This window comes from Triticum dicoccoides, chromosome 1B, assembly GCF_002162155.2.
Source record: "Triticum dicoccoides isolate Atlit2015 ecotype Zavitan chromosome 1B, WEW_v2.0, whole genome shotgun sequence".
Lineage (NCBI taxonomy): Eukaryota > Viridiplantae > Streptophyta > Magnoliopsida > Poales > Poaceae > Triticum > Triticum dicoccoides.
The window spans coordinates 514,635,288-514,657,459 of NC_041381.1; positions in this window are offsets into that span (position 1 = coordinate 514,635,288).

The window sequence follows — 22,172 nt, forward strand, 5'->3', positions numbered from 1 at the left end:
TGGGACCACTAAGTTGACGGGGACGGAGGGCTTTGTCAACTTAGTTAATATGAACGATTCTAGCTGCAGTGACCGTACGATTTCCATCCAACGGCCATCATGCTTCTTCAACCTCTGGTCTTCTTGCTCCAGCCGCCCAAAGAGCACCGATCGTGCCGCCTGCTCCTACCTCCCGTGGCCGGCTGTGATGCCGCGGATGCCTCACCGCCCACTACTACTCCCACCGCTGGCCAGGCCATCCCTCCACTCACCCACGCTTCCACTACCACGTCTTCCCCGGCTCCGCGTCGTCCCCTTCCTAGGACTCGCCGTAGTCCACGTCCATGGTGTTCTCTGCACGGCGTGGTCAACATGGTCAAGAAACGACTTCCATCGGAAGAGTACTGTACGTGGAGAGGCTGACGGCTGGGTCCACGGCCACAACCCATTTTTTTGTGATTTGCCAAGTAAGTCGCTGTGTCAGGCCTTTTGGGCTGCAAATCTTTCAAGACAAGGAGAGCTTTCATTTGGCTGACCGATAAAATGGCCCATCAGTAATGAGAATGGGTTGTACATTTTTAAAACACATCAAACCGACAATTAGTTTCAAATATATTTTTTTCATTTCAAGATTTTAAATTACATTATTTTTTATGCATGGAGAATTTGTTGGATTTTATATTGATATACATTTATTTTTAAAATTAGTTTGAATGTGAGTCGAAATTTTGGGATTAAAAACAGTTCGGACCGCACCGAAGTATGCAAAAGTTCGTATAATTTTTTAACCGCGGCCACAATATGGGCTGTAATGCTAACAAAAAGAATATGGGTTCCAAAAAAACCTTAAGAATTAGCAAATGGGCTGTAAAGTATTAGAAATATTGGCAGATAGGCTGTATGCTGTTTTCCACAGATTTGAGGCTTTCCTAAAAAAAGGTTGACGCACAAGCAGTGACTGTTGGATGTCCATCCAACGGCCGTCGTGCTTCTTCAATCTCTGCTCTTCGTGCTCCAGCCGCTCAAACAAGCGCCGGCAGGACTGCCTGCTCCCTCCTCCCCGCGGCCGGCTGTGCTGCCGCGCAGGCCTCACTGCCCCACCGTACTCCCATCGCTGGCCTAGCCGTCCCTCTACTCACCCACACCTGCTGTTATTCTCCGGCGACGGTAGACGAACCAGTAAACCCTCTTACAGTCATACTCACCTCCGTGTGGGAAACAACTGCCGAGTCTTCCCTGCCTCCGTGTCGTTCCCTTCCTAGGCCTCGCCGTCGTCCACCACCCTGGTGCTCTCGGCGCAGCCTGGTCAACGTGGTCAGCGACCGACATGCATCTGAAGTGGACTGTACGTGGAGAGGCCGATAGCTGGGTCCACGGCCGCACGCAAGGAAATGCCTCCTTATTACGCGCAAAATAATGATTCCTCCACCTGCCATCAGGGACCCACCGAAAGGGCCTCTGTATTTCACGAAAAAACGTTACCGCTGCTGACAGCTCAGACCCACCAGCTATATCTTCGCATGCAAGGAAGTGCCTCCTTATTACGCACAAAAAATGAATACTCCCCCTGTTAGCTGGGACCCAGTATAGTGGCAGGATGACTTGTGGGCCTACTAAGTTGACGGGGACGGAGGGCTTTTTCAACTTAGTCAATATGCACGATTCTAGCTCAAGTGACCATATGATGTCCATCCAACGGCCGTAGTGCTTCTTCAACCTCTGGTCTTCTTGCTCCAGCCGCCCAAAGCAGCGCTAGTCGTGCCACAAGCTCCTGCATCCCGTGGCCGGCTGCGATGTGGCGGAGGCCTCACCGCCGTGTACTACTCCCACCGCTGGCCAGGCCATCCCTCTACTCACCCACACCCCCTGTTATTCTGCGGCGACGGCAGCCTCACACCGCAGCGAACCAGTGAACCCTCGTACTCCTCTACACATGGACATCCACTATCGCGTCTTCCCCGGCTCCGCGTCGTCCCCTTCCTAGGCCTCGCCGTCGTCCATCGCCCCGGTGCTCTCGGCGCGGCATGGTTAACATAGTCAAGGAATGACTTCCGTCGGACGTGGACTGTACGTGGAGAGGCTGACAGCTGGGTCCACAGCCGCAGCAAGGAAGTGCCTCCTTATTACGCGTAAAATAATTATTCCTCCACCTGACAGTGGGGACCGACCAGACGGGCCACCGTATTTCGCGAAAAAGATGTTCCCCCCCTGACTGCTGGGACCCACCAGCTACACCTTCGCACGCAAGGAAGTGCATTTGGGCAAAAAAAAAACGATTCACCGCCTTACTGCTGGGACCCACCAGCTACACCTTCGCATGCAAGGAAGTGCGTCCGGGCAAAAAAAATGATTCGCCCCCGACTGCTGGGACCCACCAGCTACATCTTCGCACGCAAGGAAGTGCCTGACAGTCGAGACCCACCTGGTCAAAGCGTATGTAGCGTTGTCATTCTAGTCGCGAACGTGTATGTACATATATACTGGTCATAGTAGAGGCGCGCACGTGTCGTAGTAGAGGCGCGCACGTGTCGTAGTAGAGGCGCGCACGTAGCATGTACACGTACGTACAGCGGCCAGTGCGCAAGAAAGAAAATACGGCCACGTATGTGTACATACGGGCGGGGTCTCGAACGCCTACTCGCGGATACGTACGGCCAAGGCTCGTGTACATGGCTGGGTCGGAATGGAGAAACAGCGTCGTCATCGTGTTCATGGGGAGCCAACCGGCTGGGCCAGAATGGAATGCGTCGTCGTGTTCATGGGGAGCCAACCGGCTGGGTCGGAATGGAATGCGTCATCATGTTCATCGGGAGGGCTTGGAACGAACAGGCGATGGAAACGAGGCCTGGCATACCGCAGAATGGAGGAAACGGCCTTATGTTCGACCGGCCACGTTCGAAACAGGATCCTGTTCACCGGGAGGAGTCTGGCATACTGCAAACTGGAGGAAACGGACCTGCTACAGTCGAAACGGGGGTCCTGTTGATCAGGAGGGGTGTGGCGTACCGCAAAACGGACGAAACGGACCTCCTACGGTCGAAATGGGGGTCCTGTTGATCGGGAGGGGTGTGGCGTACCGCAAAATGGACGAAACGGACTTGATTTGGAGCGCTACGGTCAAAAGAGGGTTCCTGTTCATCGGGAGAGGTGTGGCGTACCGCAAAACGGGACTCCACGGGATACTGTTCATCTGCATCGTCGTCCTCCTCCAGCCTCCACGGGCTACTATTCATCCACCGTCGACCTGCTCCAGCCTCCACCTGCGACTATTCATCCACGGGCTCCTATTCATCCAGCCTCCACCGCGCTCTACTCCACCGGCTACTATTCAACCACCGCTCTCCACGGGCTCCTGTTCAACCACCCCTCCATAGGCTACTGTTCATCAACCCATCCACTTTCTACTGTTCATCCAGCCCTCCACGGGGTCGTCCTGTTCGTCCAACCCTCCACGGGGTCCTGTTCATCCAGCCCCAACCGGCTCGATCGATCGGGGTCCTGTTCATCCAGAGGCAACGCCTTGGGTCCTATTCATCCACTTCCACCGCTCACTGTTCATCCACCCCCCTGCAACGCTCACTGTTCATCCAGAGAGGCAGCATCGATCGGCTTCAGTTAGCAGCAGTAGCTAAGGAATCGCTCGACCGGGTTCAGTTAACAGCCATCAATCGATCACTCGGGTTCAGTAACGCGTAGCCTGCAGTGCAATCGCTCGGGTTCAGTTAGAGCCCAATGCCCTCGCTCGGGTTTAGTTAGAGCCAACGCCTCGCACACACGCGCGTACGTGTATGAGAGAAACGCGCATCGCTCGGCCCTGACCACCCACCGTAATCGGGAACTCCCCAAAATTTTCCTCGCCCTTGCTTCTACCACGGTTCTTTCCGTCATGGACGGCCCAAAGAATGTCATGCAGCTGCGTCTCCGGCCCGCCCACGACGAAAAGCCCATTTTCTGTCATTATTTTTTGTCATAGAAGTAGGAGCCCACCACATCTATGATGATACCGGGTTTTGTCACAATTATCGTCATAGAAGTGTCGTATGTATGATAGAAAAAAATTGTTCGGCCCAAAATGTCATGGATGTGTCTTTTGTTTGTAGTGCGGGAAGATATCACAACACAACTCTAGACACAAATTAAAATAATACAAGCTTTGTATTACAAGACAGGGGCCTTGAGGGCTCGAATACATAAGCTCGAATACAAACGAGTAGCAGAAGGAACAATATCTGAGTACAGACATAATTTAAACAAGTTTGCCTTAAGAAGGCTAGCAAAAAGCAACATCGATCGAAAAGACAAGGCCTCCTGCCTAGCCTCCTAACTACTCCTGGTCGTCGGCGTCCGTCACATGGTGGTAGGCACCCTCGGGGTAGTAGTACTCGTCGACGGTGGCAGTGGTCTTAGGGGCTCCGCCATCTGGTTGCATCAAACAAATATGGGGGCGGAGAAAGCTAAGCAAACGTGAGTACTCTTCCTAAGTACTCATCAAGCAAGGATCTACACTACATATGCAACATTATCTAAGGAAGGCTGTATATGTGGACTGGGCTGCAGAAATGCCGGAATAGAGGGGAGAGCCTAGTCCTATCGAAGACTAGCATCTTCAGCATCTTCAGCAGTCTTGCAGCATTAGAAGAGTGCAAACTAGTATAAAGTAAAGTAGTAGTAGTGTCATCAACCTCACCCAAAGATCCTTCCTTAACTCCCTGCGAGAAAGCAATCCCAGAGCCATACTATCCATTTCTCATCTCAAGTATCCAGTTCTAGTTGTATCGATCAGGGTACAACTCTGAGTGTCCGTTACCATGGGACAGGCTATCGATAGATGTTTTCTTCCCTGCAGGGGTGCACCAACTTACCCAACACGCTTGATCAACTCTGGCCGGACACACCATCAGATCATGAGCGGCCTCGGCCGATCAACACACCGTAGTCCTACCTAGGCTCAATAGAGAGGCCAGCATGCCGGTATGCATCCTAAATGCAAAGTGGTCATGGGCTAATTGCCATTTGCAATCCTACGCATTGCGAGGGCGACTGGTTGATACGTCTCCAACATATCTATACTTGTTTATTGTTCCATGCTATTATGTAATCCATCTAGGATGTTTTATATACATTTATATGCTATTTTATATGATTTTTGGGACTAACCTATTAACCTAGAGACCAGTGCCAGTTTCTGTTTTATCCTTGTTCTTGAGTTCTACAGAAAAGGAATATCAAACAGAGTCCAATTGATGTGCCAATTTTTGATGATTTTTGATGGACCAAAAGAAGCCCATGGAGTGAAAGAGTTGGGCCAGAAGAGTCCCAAGCTCCCCACAAGGGTGGGGGGCACGCCCACCCCCTGGGCGCACCCCCTGTCTCGTGGATAGCCCGGAGACCTCCCTGATTGTTCCCGACGCCAAAAATTCCTATAAATACCCAAACCTCCAGAACATACCATAGATCGGGAGTTCCGCTACCGCAAGCCTCTGTAGCCACCAAAAACCAATCAGGACCCTATTCCAGCACCCTGCTGGAGGGGGAGATCTCTCTCTCTCTCTCTCTCGTGTTCTTGATTCGGCACGATCTTGATGTATCGCGAGCTTTGCTATTATAGTTGGATCTTATGATATTTCTCCCCCTCTACTCTCTTGTAATGGATTAAGTTTTCCTTTGAAGTTATCATATCGGATTGAGTCTTTAAGGATGTGAGAACACTTGATGTATGTCTTGCATGTGCTTATCTATGGTGACAATGGGATATTCACGTGATCTACTTGAAGTATGTTTTTGTGATCAACTTACGGGTTCAGTGACCTTGTGAACTTATGCATAGGAGTTGGCACACTTTTTCGTATTGACTCTCCGGTAGAAACTTTGGGGCACTCTTTGAAGTTCTTTGTGTTGGTTGAATAGATGAATCTGAGATTGTGTGCTGCATATCGTATAATCATGCCCACGGATACTGGAGGTGACAATGGAGTATCTAGGTGACATTAGGGTTTTGGTTGATGTGTGTCTTAAGGTGTTATTCTAGTACAGACTCTAGGATAGATCGAACGGAAAGAATAGCTTCGTGTTATTTTACTACAGACTCTTGAATAGATCGATCAGAAAGAATAACTTTGAGGTGGTTTCGTACCCTACAATAATCTCTTCGTTTGTTCTTCGCTATTAGTAACTTTGGAGTGACTCTTTGTTGCATGTTGAGGGAAGTTACATGATCATATTATGTTACTATTGTTGAGAGAACTTGCACTAGTGAAAGTATGAACCCTAGGCCTTGTTTCCTAGCATTGCAATAACGTTTGTGCTCACTTTTATCATTTTTACCTTGCTGTTTTTATAATTTAAGATTACAAAAACCTATATCTACCATCCATATTGCACTTGTATCACCATCTCTTCGCCGAACTAGTGCACCCATACAATTTACCATTGTATTGGATGTGTTGGGGACATAAGAGACTCTTTGTTATTTGGTTGCAGGGTAGTTTGAGAGAGACCATATTCATCCTATGCCTCCCATGGATTGATAAACCTTAGGTCATCCACTTGAGGGAAATTTGCTACTGTCCTACAAACCTCTGCACTTGGACGCCCAACAACGTCTACAAGAAGAAGGTTGCATAGTAGACATCAAGCTCTTTTCTGGTGCTGTTGCCGGGGAGGTTAGTGCTTGAAGGTATATCTTTATATCTTGCAATTGAATCTTCTAGTTTCTTGTTTTATCACTAGTTTAGTTTATAAAAGAAAACTATGAAAAAATGGAATTGAGGTTGCCATATATGCTTCATCTTTTTTATATCTTTCATGAAAATGATGGAAAGGAAAATTGTGCTCAAGTGTTAGAAGAAGAATGCATTAAAATGTTTGGCACTAAATTTTTGAACGATGAGCATGATTGCAATGTTTTTAGTATGAATTCCTTGAATATCCATGATGCTAATGATACGCAAATCCACAAGCTTGGGGATGCTATGTTTTATGAAGACGATCTTTTTAGTCCCCCAAGTTTTGATGAGCAAATTTATTTTGATGATAGCATGCCTCCTATTTACGATGATTATATTGATGAAAGTGGGTTTGGAAGAGTGTCAACTTTAGGAAGTAATGATCCCACTATTTTTGAGGGTGTTGAATCTTATTGTGATAATTATGAAAGTGGATTTGGAGAGGTCATGACTTTATTTAGTGATGAATCCACTATTTCGGAAGAGGTTCCAATTGAGTATGAGAACAAAGTTGCTATCTATGACGATTATTGTGATGACATGTATGCTATAAATAAGAATGATAACCATGAAACTTGTCATCTTGATTTTAATTTTCAATTGGATTATGCCTCACATGATAATTATTTTGTTGAGTTTGCTCCCACTATTATTCATGAGAAGAAATTTGCTTATGTGGAGAGTAATAAAAATTCTATGCTTGTAGATCATGAAGAGAATGCTTTATGTGATGGTTATATTGTTGAATTCATTTATGATGCTACTGAAAATTACTATGAGGGAGGAACATATGCTTGTAGGAATTGCAATAATATCAAGTTTCCTCTCTATGTGTTGAAAATCTTGAAGTTATGCTTGTTTTGCTTTCCTATGCTAGTTGATTCTTGTTCCCATAAGTTGTTTGCTCACAAAATCCCTATGCATAGGAAGTGGGTTAGGCTTAAATGTGTTAGTCATATACTTCATGATGCTCCCATTATGTTTCAATTCTTATCTTGTATGTGAGCATCATTGAAATCATCATGCCTAGCTAAAAAGGCATTAAAGAAAAGCACTTGTTGGGAGACAACCCAATATTTACCCCTACTGTTTTTGTATGTTAACATGATTATGCTACTTTATTAATCATGTTTTATAGATTTTGTTTCGATACAGTGCCAAGTAGAACCTTTGGGAAGACTTGGGTGAAAGTTATGCGATCTTTCTGTAAAAAACAGAAACTTTGTGCTCACGAGAATAATTTCTATTTTTAACAGAAGAGTGATTTTAAGTTGATTAGTTTTGCAGAAGATTAATACACAAATTACTCACGTCCACCAATTTATTTCAGAATTTTTGGAGTTACAGAAATATTCGAGAGTTACAAATTACTACAGACTGTTCTGTTTTTTGGCAGATTCTGTTTTCTATGTGTTGTTTGCTTAGTTTGATGAATCTATGAGTACTATCGGAGGGTATGAACCATGGAGAAGTTGGAATACAGTAGATATTACGCCAATATGAATTTATAATGAGTTCACAACAGTACCTAAGTGGTGGTTTTATTTTCTTATAGTAACGGAGCTTACGAGTTTTCTGTTGAGTTTTATGTTGTGAAGTTTTCATGTTTTGGGTAAAGATTCGATGGACTATGGAATAAGGGGTAGAAAGAGCCTAAGCTTGGGGATGCCCAAGGCACCCCAAGTTAATATTCAAGTACAACCAAGAGCCTAAGCTTGGGGATGCCCCAGAAGGCATCCCCTCTTTCATCTTCATTCATCGGTAACTTTACTTGGAGCTATATTTTTAATCACCACATGATACATGTTTTGCTTGGAGTGTCATTTTATTTTATTTTGTTTTGCTTGCAATTTTAATAAATTACTTAAGATCTGAAATTCTTAAATGTAGAGAGTCTTCACATAGTTACATAATTATTCAACTACTCATTGATCTTCACTTATATCTTTTGGAGTAGTTTGTCATTTGCTCTAGTGCTTCACTTATATATTTTTAGAGCACGATGGTGGTTTTATTTTGAAGAAATAGATGAACTCTCATGCTTCACTTATATTATTTCAAGAGTCTTAAACAGAATGGTAATTTGTTTTGGTTATAAATTTAGTTCTAATATGATGGGCATCCAAGAGGGATATAATAAGAACTTTCATATAAAGTGCATTGAATACTATGAGAAGTTTGATTCCTTATGATTGTTTTGAGATATGAGGATGGTGATATTAGAGTCATGCTAGTGGATTAATTGTGAATTTGAGAAATACTTGTGTTGAGGTTTGTGAGTCCCTTAGCATACACGTATGGTGACCGTTGTGTAACAAATTTGAAGCATGAGGTATCTTTTCGATTGTCCTCCTTATATGTGGAGGTCAGGATCGCGCGATGGCTAACTCCTACCAACCCTTCCCCTAGGAGCATGCACATAGTGCTTGGTTTTGATGACCTGTAGATTTTTGCAATAAGTATGTGAGTTCTTTATGACTAATGTTGAGTCCATGGATTATACACACTCTCACCCTTCCACCATTGCTAGCCTCTCTAGTACCGCAAAACTTTCGCCGGTACCATACACCCACCATATACATTCCTCAAAATAGCCACCATACCTACCTATTATGGCATTTCCATAGCCATTCCGAGATATATTGTCATGCAAATTTCCACCGTTCCGTTTATTATGACACGCTTCATCATTGTCATATTGCTTTGCATGATCATGTAGTTGACGTCATATTTGTGGCAAAGCCACCATTCATAATTTTTTCATACATGTCACTCTTGAATCATTGGACATCCCGGTATACAGCCGGAGGCATTCACATAGAGTCATATCTTGTTCTAAGTATCGAGTTGTAATTCTTGAGTTGTGAGTAAATAAAAGTGTGATGATCTTCATTATTAGAGCATTGTCCCAGTGAGGAAAGGATGATGGAGACTATAATTCCCCCACAAGTTGGGATGAGACCCCGGATGAAAAATAAATTAAAAATTAAAAAGTGGCCAAAAAAAGAGAAGGCCCCAAAAAACAAAAAAAATGAGAGAAAAAGAGAGAAGGGGCAATGCTACTATCCTTTTACCACACTTGTGCTTCAAAGTAGCACCATGATCTTCATGATAGAGAGTCTCCTATGTTGTCACTTTCATATACTGGTGGGAATTTTCATTATAGAACTTGGCTTGTATATTCCAATGATGGGCTTCCTCAAAATGCCCTAGGTCTTCGTGAGAAAGCGAGTTGGATGCACACCCACATAGTTTCCTTTTGAGCTTTCATACACTTATAGCTCTAGTGCATTTGTTGCATGGCAATCCCTACTCACTCACATTGATATCTATTTATGGGCATCTCCATAGCCCGTTAATACGCCTAGTTGATGTGAGACTATCTTCCTCCATTTTTGTCTTCTCCACAACCACCATACTATTCCACATTTAGTGCTATGTCCATGGCTCACGCTCATGTATTGCGTGAAAGTTGAAAAGGTTTGAGAATACTAAAGTATGAAACAATTGCTTGGCTGAAACAGGGTTGTGCATGATTTGAATATTTTTTGTGACAAAGATGGAGCATAGCCAAACTATATGATTCTGTAGGGATAAGCTTTCTTTGGCCATGTTATTTTGAGAAGACATAATTGCCTTGTTAGTATGCTTGAAGTATTATCGTTTTTTATGTCAATATAAAACTTTTGTTTTGAATCTTATGGATCTGAATATTCTTGCCACAATAGAGAAGATTACATTGATAAATATGTTAGGTAGCATTCCACATCAAAAATTCCGTTTTTATCATTTACCTACTCGAGGATGAGCAGGAATTAAGCTTAGGGATGCTTGATACGTCTCCTACGTATCTATAATTTTTGATTGTTCCATGCTATTATATTATCCATCTTGGATGTTTTAGATGCATTTCCATGCTATTTTATATGAGTTTCGGGACTAACCTATTAACCTAGAGTCGGGTGCCAGTTTAAGTTTTTTTCCTTGTTTTTGAGTTTTACAGAAAAGGAATACCAAACGGAGTCCAATTGACGTGCCATTTTTTGATGATTTTTATGGACCAAAAGAAGCCCCCAAAGTAAAAGAGTTGGGCCAGAAGAGTCCCAAGCCATCCACGAGGGTGGAGGGCGCGCCCCCCTATCTCGTGGATGACTCGGAGACCCCCCTGATGTGAGACCGACGCCAAAAATTCCTATAAATACAGAAACCCCCAGAAAATAACCTAGATCGGGAGTTGCACCGCCGCAAGCCTCCGTAGCCACCAAAAACCTCTCGGGAGCCCATTTCGGCACCCTGCCGGAGGGGGAATCCATCACCGGTGGCCATCTTCATCATCTCGGCGCTCTCCATGACAATGAGGGAGTAGTTCACCCTCGTTGATGAGGGAATGTACCAGTAGCTATGTGTTTGATCTCTCTCTCTCTCTCTCTCTCTCTCTCTCGTGTTCTTGATATGGCATGATCTTGATGTATCACGAGCTTTCCTACTATAGTTGGATCTTATGATGTTTCTCCCCTCTACTCTCTTGTAATGGATTGAGTTTTCCATTTAAAGTTATCTTATCGGACTGAGTCTTTAAGGATTTGAGAACACTTGATGTATGTCTTGCATGGGATACCTGTGGCGACAATGGTGTATTCTATTGATCCACTTGATGTATGTTTTGGTGATCAACTTGCGGGTTCCGTGACCTTGGTAATCTATGCATAGGGGTTGGCACATGGTTTCATCTTGACTCTCTGGTAGAAACTTTGGGGCACTCTTTGAAGTTCTTTGTGTTGGTTTGAATAGATGAATCTGAGATTGTGTGATGCATATCGTATAATCATACACACGGATACTTGTGGTGACATTGGAGAATCTAGGTGACATTAGGGTTTTGGTTGATGTGTGTCTTAAGGTGTTACTTTACTACGAACTCTAGGGCTGTTATAGGAATATCCCAATGGATTAATCGGAAAGAATAACTTTGAGGTGGTTTCGTACCCTACAATAATCTCTTCGTTTGTTCTCCTCTATTAGTGACTTTGGAGTGACTCTTTATTGCATGTTGAGGGATTGTTATATGATCTAATTATGTTATTATTGTTGAGAGAACTTTCACTAGTGAAAGTATGAATCCTAGGCCTTGTGTTGAAGCATTGCAATACCGTTTACGCTCACTTTTATTATTTGCTACCTCACTGTTTTTATATTTTCAGATTACAAAAACCTATATCTACCATCCATATTGCACTTGTATCACCATCTCTTCACCGAACTAGTGCACCTACACAATTAACCATTGTATTGGGTGTGTTGGGGACACAAGAGACTCTCTGTTATTTGGTTGCAGGGTTGTTTGAGAGAGACCATCTTCATCCTATGCCTCTCACGGATTGATAAACCTTAGGTCATCCACTTGAGGGGAATTTGCTAGTGTCCTACAAACCTCTGCACTTGGAGGCCCAACAACATCTACAAGAAGAAGGTTGTGTAGTAGACATCAGAAGACAATCAATAAATACCTCATGCTCCAACTTCATTACATAACGGTTCACCATACGTGCATGCTACGGGAATCATTAACCTCAACTCAAGTATTTCTCCAATTCACAACTACTCACTAGCATGACTCTAATATCACCATCTTTATATCTCAAAACAATCATAAGGAATCAAACTTCTCATAGTATTCAATGCACTTTATATGAAAGTTTTTATTGCATCCCTCTTGGATGCCTATCATATTAGGACTAATATTATAACCAACGCAAAGTACCATGTTGTTTAAAAAGACCCTCAAAATAATATAAGTGATTCATGAGAGTTAAACAATTTCTATAAAATTAAACCACCGCTGTGTTCTAAAAAGTTATAAGTGAAGCACTTGAGCAATATTGCCTATCTCAAACGATATAAGTGAAGCACATAGATTATTCTAATAATGACGGTTCATGCATGTACCTCTCAAAAGGTGTATACAGCAAGGTTATTGTGGCAAACTAAAAAGCAAAGACTGAAATCATACAACATGCTCCAAGCAAAACACATATCATGTGGTGAATAAAAATATAGCCTCAAGTAAATTTACCGATAGATGAAGATGAAAGAGGGGATGCCTTCCGGGGTCTCCAAGCTTAGGCTCTTGGTTGTCCTTGAATATTACCTTGGGGTTCCTTGGGCATCTCCGAGCTTAGGCTCTTGCCACTCCTTATTCCATAGTCCATCAAATCCTTACCCAAAACTTGAAAACTTCACAACACAAAACTCAACAGAAAATCTCATAAGCTCTGTTAGTATAAAAAAATAAATCACTACTTTATGGTACTGTTGTGAACTCATTCTTTATTTATATTGGTTTAATATCTACTTTATTCCAACTTTTCCATGGTTCATACCCCCCGATACTACCCATAGATTCATCAAAATAAGAAAACAACACATAGAAAACAGAATCTGTCAAAAACAGAACAGTCTGTAGCAATCTGGAAACTTCGAATACTTCTGTAACTCCAAAAATTCTGTAAAATTAGGAAAACCTGGGAAATTTGTGTAGCAATCTTGTGCAAAAATAATCTGATCAAAAACACGCTTCTGTGAATTATGAAAATTATTTTTCTAGGCGCAAAAGTTTCTGTTTTTCAGCAAGATCAAAACAACTATCATCGTAAGCCATCCCAAAGTTCTTACTTGGCACGAAAACTAATTAAAACACAAAACCACATCTAACCAGAGGATATCTGAATTATTTATTCAAAAATAGCAAGGAAAAATATTGGGTTGTCTCCCAACAAGCGCTTTTCTTTAAAGTCTTTTAGCTAGGCATTGATAATTTCAATGACCTCACATAAAAGAGAAGAATTGAAGCACAAAGAGAGCATCATAAAACACGTGACAAACACATCTAAGTATAACATACTTCCTATGCATAGGCATTTTATAAGTAAGCAAGTTATCAAGACAAGCAAAAACTAGCTCATGCAAGGAAGAAGAAAGAGACGATAGCAATCACATCAAGAAGAGAGGTAATTTAGTAACATGAAAATTTCTACAACCATATTTTCCTCTCTCATAATAATTACATGTAGGATAATAATAAAATTAAACAATATAGCTATCACATAACATATTCTCAACACAATCCACATGTATGCGAAGTTGACACTCTTCCAAAATAGTGGGATTAACATTAACTAAAGTCATGACCTCTCCAAACCCACTTTTATCAAAATTTCATAAGATTGAACATTCTCCAAACATGTGGGATCTAAAGTTGACACTCTTCTAAACCCACTTTCAATAATATTGCAAACACTATTATTAATCTCATATTCATCATGGGGCTTGAATACATTTTCAAGATCATAAGAAGAATCACCCCAATCATGATCATTGCAACAAGTAGTGGACATAGCAAAACTAGCATCCCGAAGCTTAGGGTTTTGCATTTTTTTAGCATAATTGACATTAATAGAATTTATAATAACATCGTAGCAATCATGCTTTTGATTCAAGGAACAATCAAGTATGGGTGCAATAGCAAGAATCTCATGTGTAACATAAAGAACTATAGAAAGTTCATCTCCATAAATATTGGCTTCACGGCCATAAGAATAGCAAGCATCATGTTCATCAAGGGATATTTCAATCAAATCATTGGAATCATAATTATCTATAGATTCATGCATATCATTATTTTTTCAAAGCAACGATCATTCTCTCAATAAACTCCTTAGCATAGGCATTATGATCATAGTTTTCATAGCAACATTTAAGTATGTTAGAATTTTCAGTTTTGTAGAGAGTAATATCATACTTTTCAATAAAAAAGCAAGTTCATGAGCACCCTTAAAAGCAACAAATTCTTCAATTTGTTTGATATCATAGTAACTATAAACACCCTTTTCATAAGAAGATAAGATTTCATTATCATTAAACTCACATAGTATGGGAAGGTGTTTTTTAGGGTTCTTAGAGAAACAAGTAAAATCATAAATTTCACAAAGATTCCAAGCATAACACAACAAACTGTTTATTTGATTCCATAAGAGTCTCCCTTTTTCAGACAAACGGTGACACACAATATGAGCATGTTCATCTAAATATTTTCCCTCAACTAAACTAGTTGGGGTTTCAGCACGAGCGCATATAGATCTAAGATGATCCCAGTAGAACACTTTAAGTGGATCCATATCATTAGTTTTTTAGCAAGCAAAGATGCAAGCAAATAGTAGGCACATGGAAACACAAACAAAAAGATATACAGAAAGAAGGCGAAGAAAAAGGTAAATCTTTTGAAAATTGTTTTACAAGTGGGGAGAGGAAAACGAGAGGCAAACGGCGAATAATGTAATGAAAGAGATGAGAGTTTTATGATGGGTACTTGGTATGTCTTGACTTGGTGTAGATCTCCTCGGCAATAGTGTCAGAAATTCTTCCTACTACTTCTTGAGCTTGCACTGGTTTTTCCCTTGAAGAGGAATGGGAAAAGTAGAGATAGTTACTTCCCTCAGCTAGAGAACCAAGGTATCAATCCAGTAGGAGACAACGCACAAATCAACAAGACCTGCACAAACAATCAAACAACTTGCACCCAACACGATAAAGGGGTTATCAATCCCTTCACGGTTACTTGTAAAATGAGATTTGATACAGATAGAATAAACTAAACAAAGAATAAAGTAAATATTTTTGGTATTTTTGGTTTATAGATCGGAAAGTAAAAGATTGCAAAATAGTAGATCGGAAACTTATATGATGGAAATTAGACCCCGGGGCCATAGGTTTCACTAGTGGCTTCTCTCAAGATAGCAAATAATAGGGTGGGCGAACAAATTACTGTCGAGCAGCTGATAGAAAAGCGCAAAGTTATGATGATATCTAAGGCAATGTTTAGCGACCCGACCCGGATGGATCGAAGTCTATGTGCTTAAGTGTCATCCCTGGATTGGTATGCTGACACACACAGTAGTCGAGGATTTATAACAGAGGTAAGTCACATGTATAAAATAACATAAATACTATTACCTCAAATAATATAGCGGAAGTAACAACAAGGTTGTGGAGTCCCAGCAACACCACTGACAAAGTTGAGTGTAGTCATTGCAACCCTAACGTATCACTTACTCATCGAATAATTCCTGCAACATGAGACATTGCAGCCGTGTAGGTCAGTACGTTGAATGTACTGGCGAATTCACACCACAGAATAATGATGAACAATATCTATCACTACATGCATATTTGGCTGGTGGAGGCTCTAAGTTTAATTTTGCATAAAGCTATTTTTTTCCCTACAACAAAGATGTGTTATTCACTACCAAGTTTATGCCATTATTGAGATGGTTCCTCCAACTCAATTCAAAAAATTCCCAAATTATTAATAACCCAATACATAAATTTGGGGTGAGATAAGAGAGATAGAGAGGGATACACACCATACAAACAATAGTTTTGAAGAGACCTGTTTTATTTTGTGGCCATCGGAAAAACATCAAACAAATGACATCTCACAATCGTCACATCTAACGTAAGTATATAGCAGGGGTCTGGTCTTCTAAAGGTCAATAAATCTTGAAAGTCTTAAAACTCTTCAAATATTTGGAGTATCCACTATTGTAGCTTCAACACTTCTAATGCATGGTGAAATCCTTTTTATTCTGGAGTGGTCTTAGTTGTCTGAATCTTGTCCTTCTCTGATTGGGCTTATCAGTTGAATCTTCATGTGGTAAAAGGGGAAAGAGTATAGTCTGACAGTTCTAGGTGAGAGAAAATATTTGGTAAAGAACAGAAAAGATGAGAGTTAACGAATCCTCTTGAAAAATAAAGTTTTAGAGAAATCATCTCCTAAGGGCTTGCCAGATTCTAGGGGTCACGTCCTACAGTCAAGATGTGCTTTGATACCATCTTGTAACGACCCGACCCTGATGGATCGAAGTCTCTATGCTTACGTGTCATCCCTGGATCGGTATGCTGACACACACAGTACTCGAGGATTTATAACATAGGTAAATCACATGCATAAAATAACGTAAATACTATTACCTCAAATAATATAATAGAAGTAACAACAAGGTTGTGGAGTACCAACAACACCAACGGCAAAGTTGAGTGTAGTCATCGCACCCCTAACGTATCACTTACTCGTTGAATAATTCCTGCAACATGATACATTGCAGCCGTGTAGGTCACTACATTGAATATACTGGCAAATTCACACCACAGAACAATGATGAACAATATCTATCACTACATGCATATTTGGCTGTTGGAGGCTCTAAATTTTAATTTTGCATAAAGCTAATTTTTCCCTACAATAAAGGAATAAATGTTTTATTCACTACCAAGTCTATTCCATTATTGAGAAGGTTCCTCCAACTCAATCCCAAAAATTCCCAAATTATTAATAACCCAATACATAAATTAAATAGAGTGATGAGATCAACACATAATTCACTTCTAGGTACTCAAATTGTCCATAACCGGGGACACGACTTATCATGATTAGTTTGTACACTCTGCATAGGTTTGCGCACTTTTCCCCACAAGAGTCGATCTCCTCTGTTGAATTCCTCGCACTGCTTGTTGTTTGAGAAGCGGATGATCGAGACATAGTCTTTCCGAAGAGGTCTCCTTAACCGATAGATAGGCCAATACACCTACAACCCCCCTACATCTGCTAGCCTATCATGGAAAGGTTTCCCACAAGTTACTCAACTATGCCAGGGCCCATAATGGCTGGTGGCTGCACACGGAAGTTTCTAGGCATCAAATATCATATGATCTCTTTGAGCCTGGGTGGCATTCCATATGTTAATCACACGGGTACTTCGGGATCCCCTAGGGAAAACACTGGTTTCTCCAGGTGCCCAGGAAAGCCACTGGTTTCTCCAGGGTGCCCCAACCATTCCACCCAGATGTGAGTTAATGTTGCCACCTTAAACTTTCCCTTAATTATTATTTCTCTCATAACTTGCATGAATCTCACATACCCCCCTTGTCGGTGTCAAAACCGGCGGATGGTAACAGGAGACAAGGGACACGATGTTTTACCCAGGTTCGGGCCCTCTTGATGGAGGTAAAACCCTACGTCCTTCTTGATTAATATTGATGATGTGTGTTACAAGAGTAGATCTACCATGAGATCAAGGAGGCTAAAACATAGAAGCTAGCCTATGGTATGATTGTTGTTCGTCCTACGGACTAAAGCCATCCGAGTTTATATAGACACCGGAGAGGGCTAGGGTTACACAGAGTCGGTTACAATGGTAGGAGATCTACATATCCGTATCGCCAAGCTTGCCTTCCACGCCAAGGAAAGTCCCATCCGGACACGGGACAAAGTCTTCAATCTTGTATCTTCATAGTCTTGGAGTCCGGCCGATGATGATAGTTCGGCTATCCGGACACCCCCCAGTCCGGAACTCCCTTAGTAGCCCCTAAACCAGGCTTCAATGACGATGAGTCCGGCATGCATGTTGTCTTCGGCATTGCAAGGCGGGTTCTCCCTCCGAATAATTCATAGAAGTGTGAACACCAGGATAGTGTCCGGCTCTGCAAAATAATTTCCACATACCACCGTAGAGAGAATAATATTTACACAAGTTCAATCTGCTGACGTATTTGATGGCGTGACGTCACACCACTACCAAGCCTTTACTTAAATCGTTTTTATTGTACCACCTCAGCGCGTTTAGCGAAGCAGTTTCCTTGGCACGTCTTGTCGAAGCAGAGATCGTGTGCCCCTTATTCCGGGATTCCCATCAATACGAACATGGGTAACCCAACCGCGCCATTGATTGCGGCGCTTGGGGGATAAGCGAGTTTTATCAGGCTGGTGGGGACGCATGTTTCCGTCCGCCCATATAAGGGGATAAATATCCAACCCTTTTACCTGCGCCTTCTTCCTCATTGGCTTATCCATCTCTGCGAACCCGAGCTCCAGCGCCCTAGCCCGCACATCTCACCTCGACCTTCTCCAATTATGTCCGGAGCAGGAGGCAAGTGGATGGCCTCCTCCGTCATGGAGGGGCAGATCCAGAAGCTGCGCAGCCGGATACTTGTCCAGCGACATCGCGCACCGGCTCCCCATCGAGGGAGAGCTCATCCCCACCCCCAAGCCCCATGAGTGGGTAGTATTCCTTCCCCATTTCCTCCGCGGACTGGGCTTCCCGCTCCATCCCTTTGTCTGGGGGCTCATGTTCTACTACGGCCTGGATTTCCATGATCTGGCCCCGAATTTCATCCTCAACATCTCGGTGTTTATAATCGTGTGCGAGGCCTTCCTCTGCATCCAGCCCCACTTCGGCTTGTGGCTCAAGACCTTCAGTGTCAAGCCGAAGGTTGTGAAGGGCATCCAAGCGGAGTGCGGAGGCGCCATGGTGGGCAGGATGTCCCACGTTACGTGGCTGGAGGGCACTTTTTTGGAAACCATCAAGGGGTGGCAATCGGGGTGGTTCTACATCATCGAGCCGCATGACCATGATTGGGCAGCGGCCCCCGAATTCAGATCCGGCATCCCCACACGGCTCACCTCCTGGAGAGAGAGTGGCCGGATCTGGGGCGATTCGGAGGAGCTGACCGGACTCCAAGCCTGTATCCAAAAGCTGGTGGACAAGAAGCTCAAGCTCGTTAACGTAGTCCAGGTCATGCTCATCCGCCAGATTTTCCCGTGCCAACGACGGGGCTTCAACCTGTGGGAGTTCGATCCGGCGCAGCACCAGACTTTGAATGGGCTCTTCGACACTATGTACGAAGATGTCTGGAAGGTGCTGTTCAAAGGCGCCGAGGCTCCTGCATCCGCTACCGAAGATCACGGATTCAGCTTGGAGCGTCCAGCTGATGAGGTAAGTTATTTTGTCCTTTAAGGGATGCTTGTTTTCCATAGTTTGACTCTACGCGGGATCTAAACTCCCCTTCCTTTGACAGGACTGGCTGAAGAAGGCCGCACAGGCTACCTGTCCGGCCCCATTGCCAGAGGACCCAGCGGACGCCCGCCTAACGGGGCTGCTGGCTCCGGCACCCCACGTGGTGCCGGAGAAGAAGGCCAAGAAGAAGGCCACGGGCACTCGGAAGAGTTCCCGTTTTCAGGTGCTATCGGATGATGAATCCGAGGCCGACTCCTCCCACCAAGGTGAGGAGGAGGAGAAGAAAGCCTCTCCCCCAGCGGGGGGAGGGAAGAAAAGGAAGGCCTCCCCAACAAGGGAGGCCGAAGGGTCCAAGAAGGGAAAAACTCTTCCCCCGGACTGCTCTGCCAACGCCAGTGACGACGACGAGGACTGGCCTCCAAGGGACTATCCCCTGGCAAGATCGTAAGTATCCGGACTCCCGAATAACTTCAAGGTTTTTATTTTCCTCCACATTATGTCTTTCTAATGCCGCATACAACCCTGCAGTCCGCCTAAGGATGATCTTCCCACTTCGTCGAGCGGGTCCTTAGGGGCGTCGGATATGGATTCTCTTCCGACTGCCTCCACCCCCCGTGACATGGACGATGCCGAGGTGGGATCCCAGGAAGGGACCCACCAGGACGAGAGGGCCCCGGAGGTGTCGCAGGACAACCTCCCGGACTTTGCACCGAACTCGGCCCCGGAACCCACAGTGGCTCCGGAGTTCGGCGGGCGACCCCTTCGCAAGAAGGGCAAGACCGTGATGCCGGCTGCCTCCGTCCAACCGGAGGTGCCGGATAATTTGCTGGAGGCGCTCAATGGCGCCTCCATTGAAGAGGAACACCGCACTGTTATGAGTGCGGTGATTCAGAAGGTGCAGCTCGCGAAGAGCGGGCTGACCGAAGCCTGCAGCAGCCTTCTAACAGGCTTTGAGGTAAGAATTTCAATATATATATAATGGTACCACATAGACAGTAGCCCCTGATGCTCGGTTCGGTGTTCGGAAAGAAAACCCGGACTGAGGATCTAAAAAGATATACGCAGGAGTCATAATAAATGTGTCAATATGGGATTGCAGGCTGCACTGCTGACCTCTGCCGCACTAACTGCGGAGGTCAATACTTTGAAGGAAAACCTCAAGCGGTCCGAGAACGAGCTCGGCCGTGCCAAGAAGCAGCTCGAGGACAAGCAAGGTGAGTAACACCTTATTAACATTGTACCTCACAGAAAAGGACTTTGGTTGCAAAAAGAATGACAAGGATAACATGGGTATTGCAAGGGCCACTAACAAGGTGGCGACCCTGAAAGAGGCGGTGGCCGCGGCCAAACGCAATGCGGCTGCGGAGCGCACCGAGCGAGAGAAGCAGGAGGCGCGGTTGGCGGAGGTACAGCAAGAGCTCCAGGATCTCATGCAGAAACATGAGAGCCTGGAGCGTGACTCAAAGACTCGAGAGTCTGAGCTTGCAACGGCTCTTGAGAGTGCCAAAGCCGCTAAGGCTGAAGCCTACAAGGCCCTCCAGGAGATCGAGGCGGTAAAGAAAATAGCAGCGGGTAAGGCATTTTTCATGCAAAGTAAGCATGTGAGTGTTAATTACCTGTCGCTTACCCGAATTCGGAGCTCTCCAGGAGCATTCGTAGATCTTCCTCGCAGCGTGTCCGATGCTGCCGCATTCTACCGGGACGAGGAGGGGAGCTCGACGGAGAAGGTCTTCTGGTCTCAATATGCTGAGGCCGGACATCCGGTGCCCCTTAGCGACCAGCTGAAGCAGCTGGTCGAGCTCCACAAGGCGGCCGAACAGGCCATGAAGGGCCTCATAGTTCGGCTGTGGCCTAAGGAGGCCATGCCTGGGAGCTACTTCGGCCTAGTGCAACGGCTGGTGGATGCGTGCCCATGGGTAGAAGTCATCAAGAAGTCCGCCTGTATTGAGGGTGCCCGTCGGGCCCTTGCCCGCGCAAAGCTGCACTGGGGCAAGATGGATGCCCAGAAACTTGTGACGGACCCACCACCAAAGGGAAAGGAGCATCGCACGCCCGAGATGTATTATAAGAGTGTGCTGAAGGGCGCCCGCACTATTGCGGGTGAGTGCTCCAAAGATGTAATATTTGAGTAGACTCGCATTTTGTTATCCTGTGCGCTGAAAACTTAGTTCATTTGTGCTAAGCAACGCTTTTTAATTGAAAATATTACCTTCTGTGCGGCTGTTTATCAAATCTGAGAGATGGCAAGTCGTCGGCTTTAGCCCCCACGCCACTAGTGCTGGGGTGTTCGGGATAAATTTGAGCGCTCTTGTTCCCATATTTGGGTCCATCTAGGGAGGCGCTAAACACAGCGAACAAGGCAACCGGACTTATAATGCTTGAACACTCTCACTTAGCCATAGAATTCTATAATTTTCAATTTCGGCGAAGCCCCTAGTCTTCGGAAGGCCGAATTTGGGGCGCTATCCACGCCTGGGCCGGACAAAATACGGCTCCTCGCTCTAAGCGGCATAAGTCTTTAAGGACCCACAAAAACCTCTCGAACAGCGACAGGCTCTCGCCTCATCATGACGGTCAGTTTTAGCTTTCTCCACTGAGGATTTAACCAAGCTCAACTGGG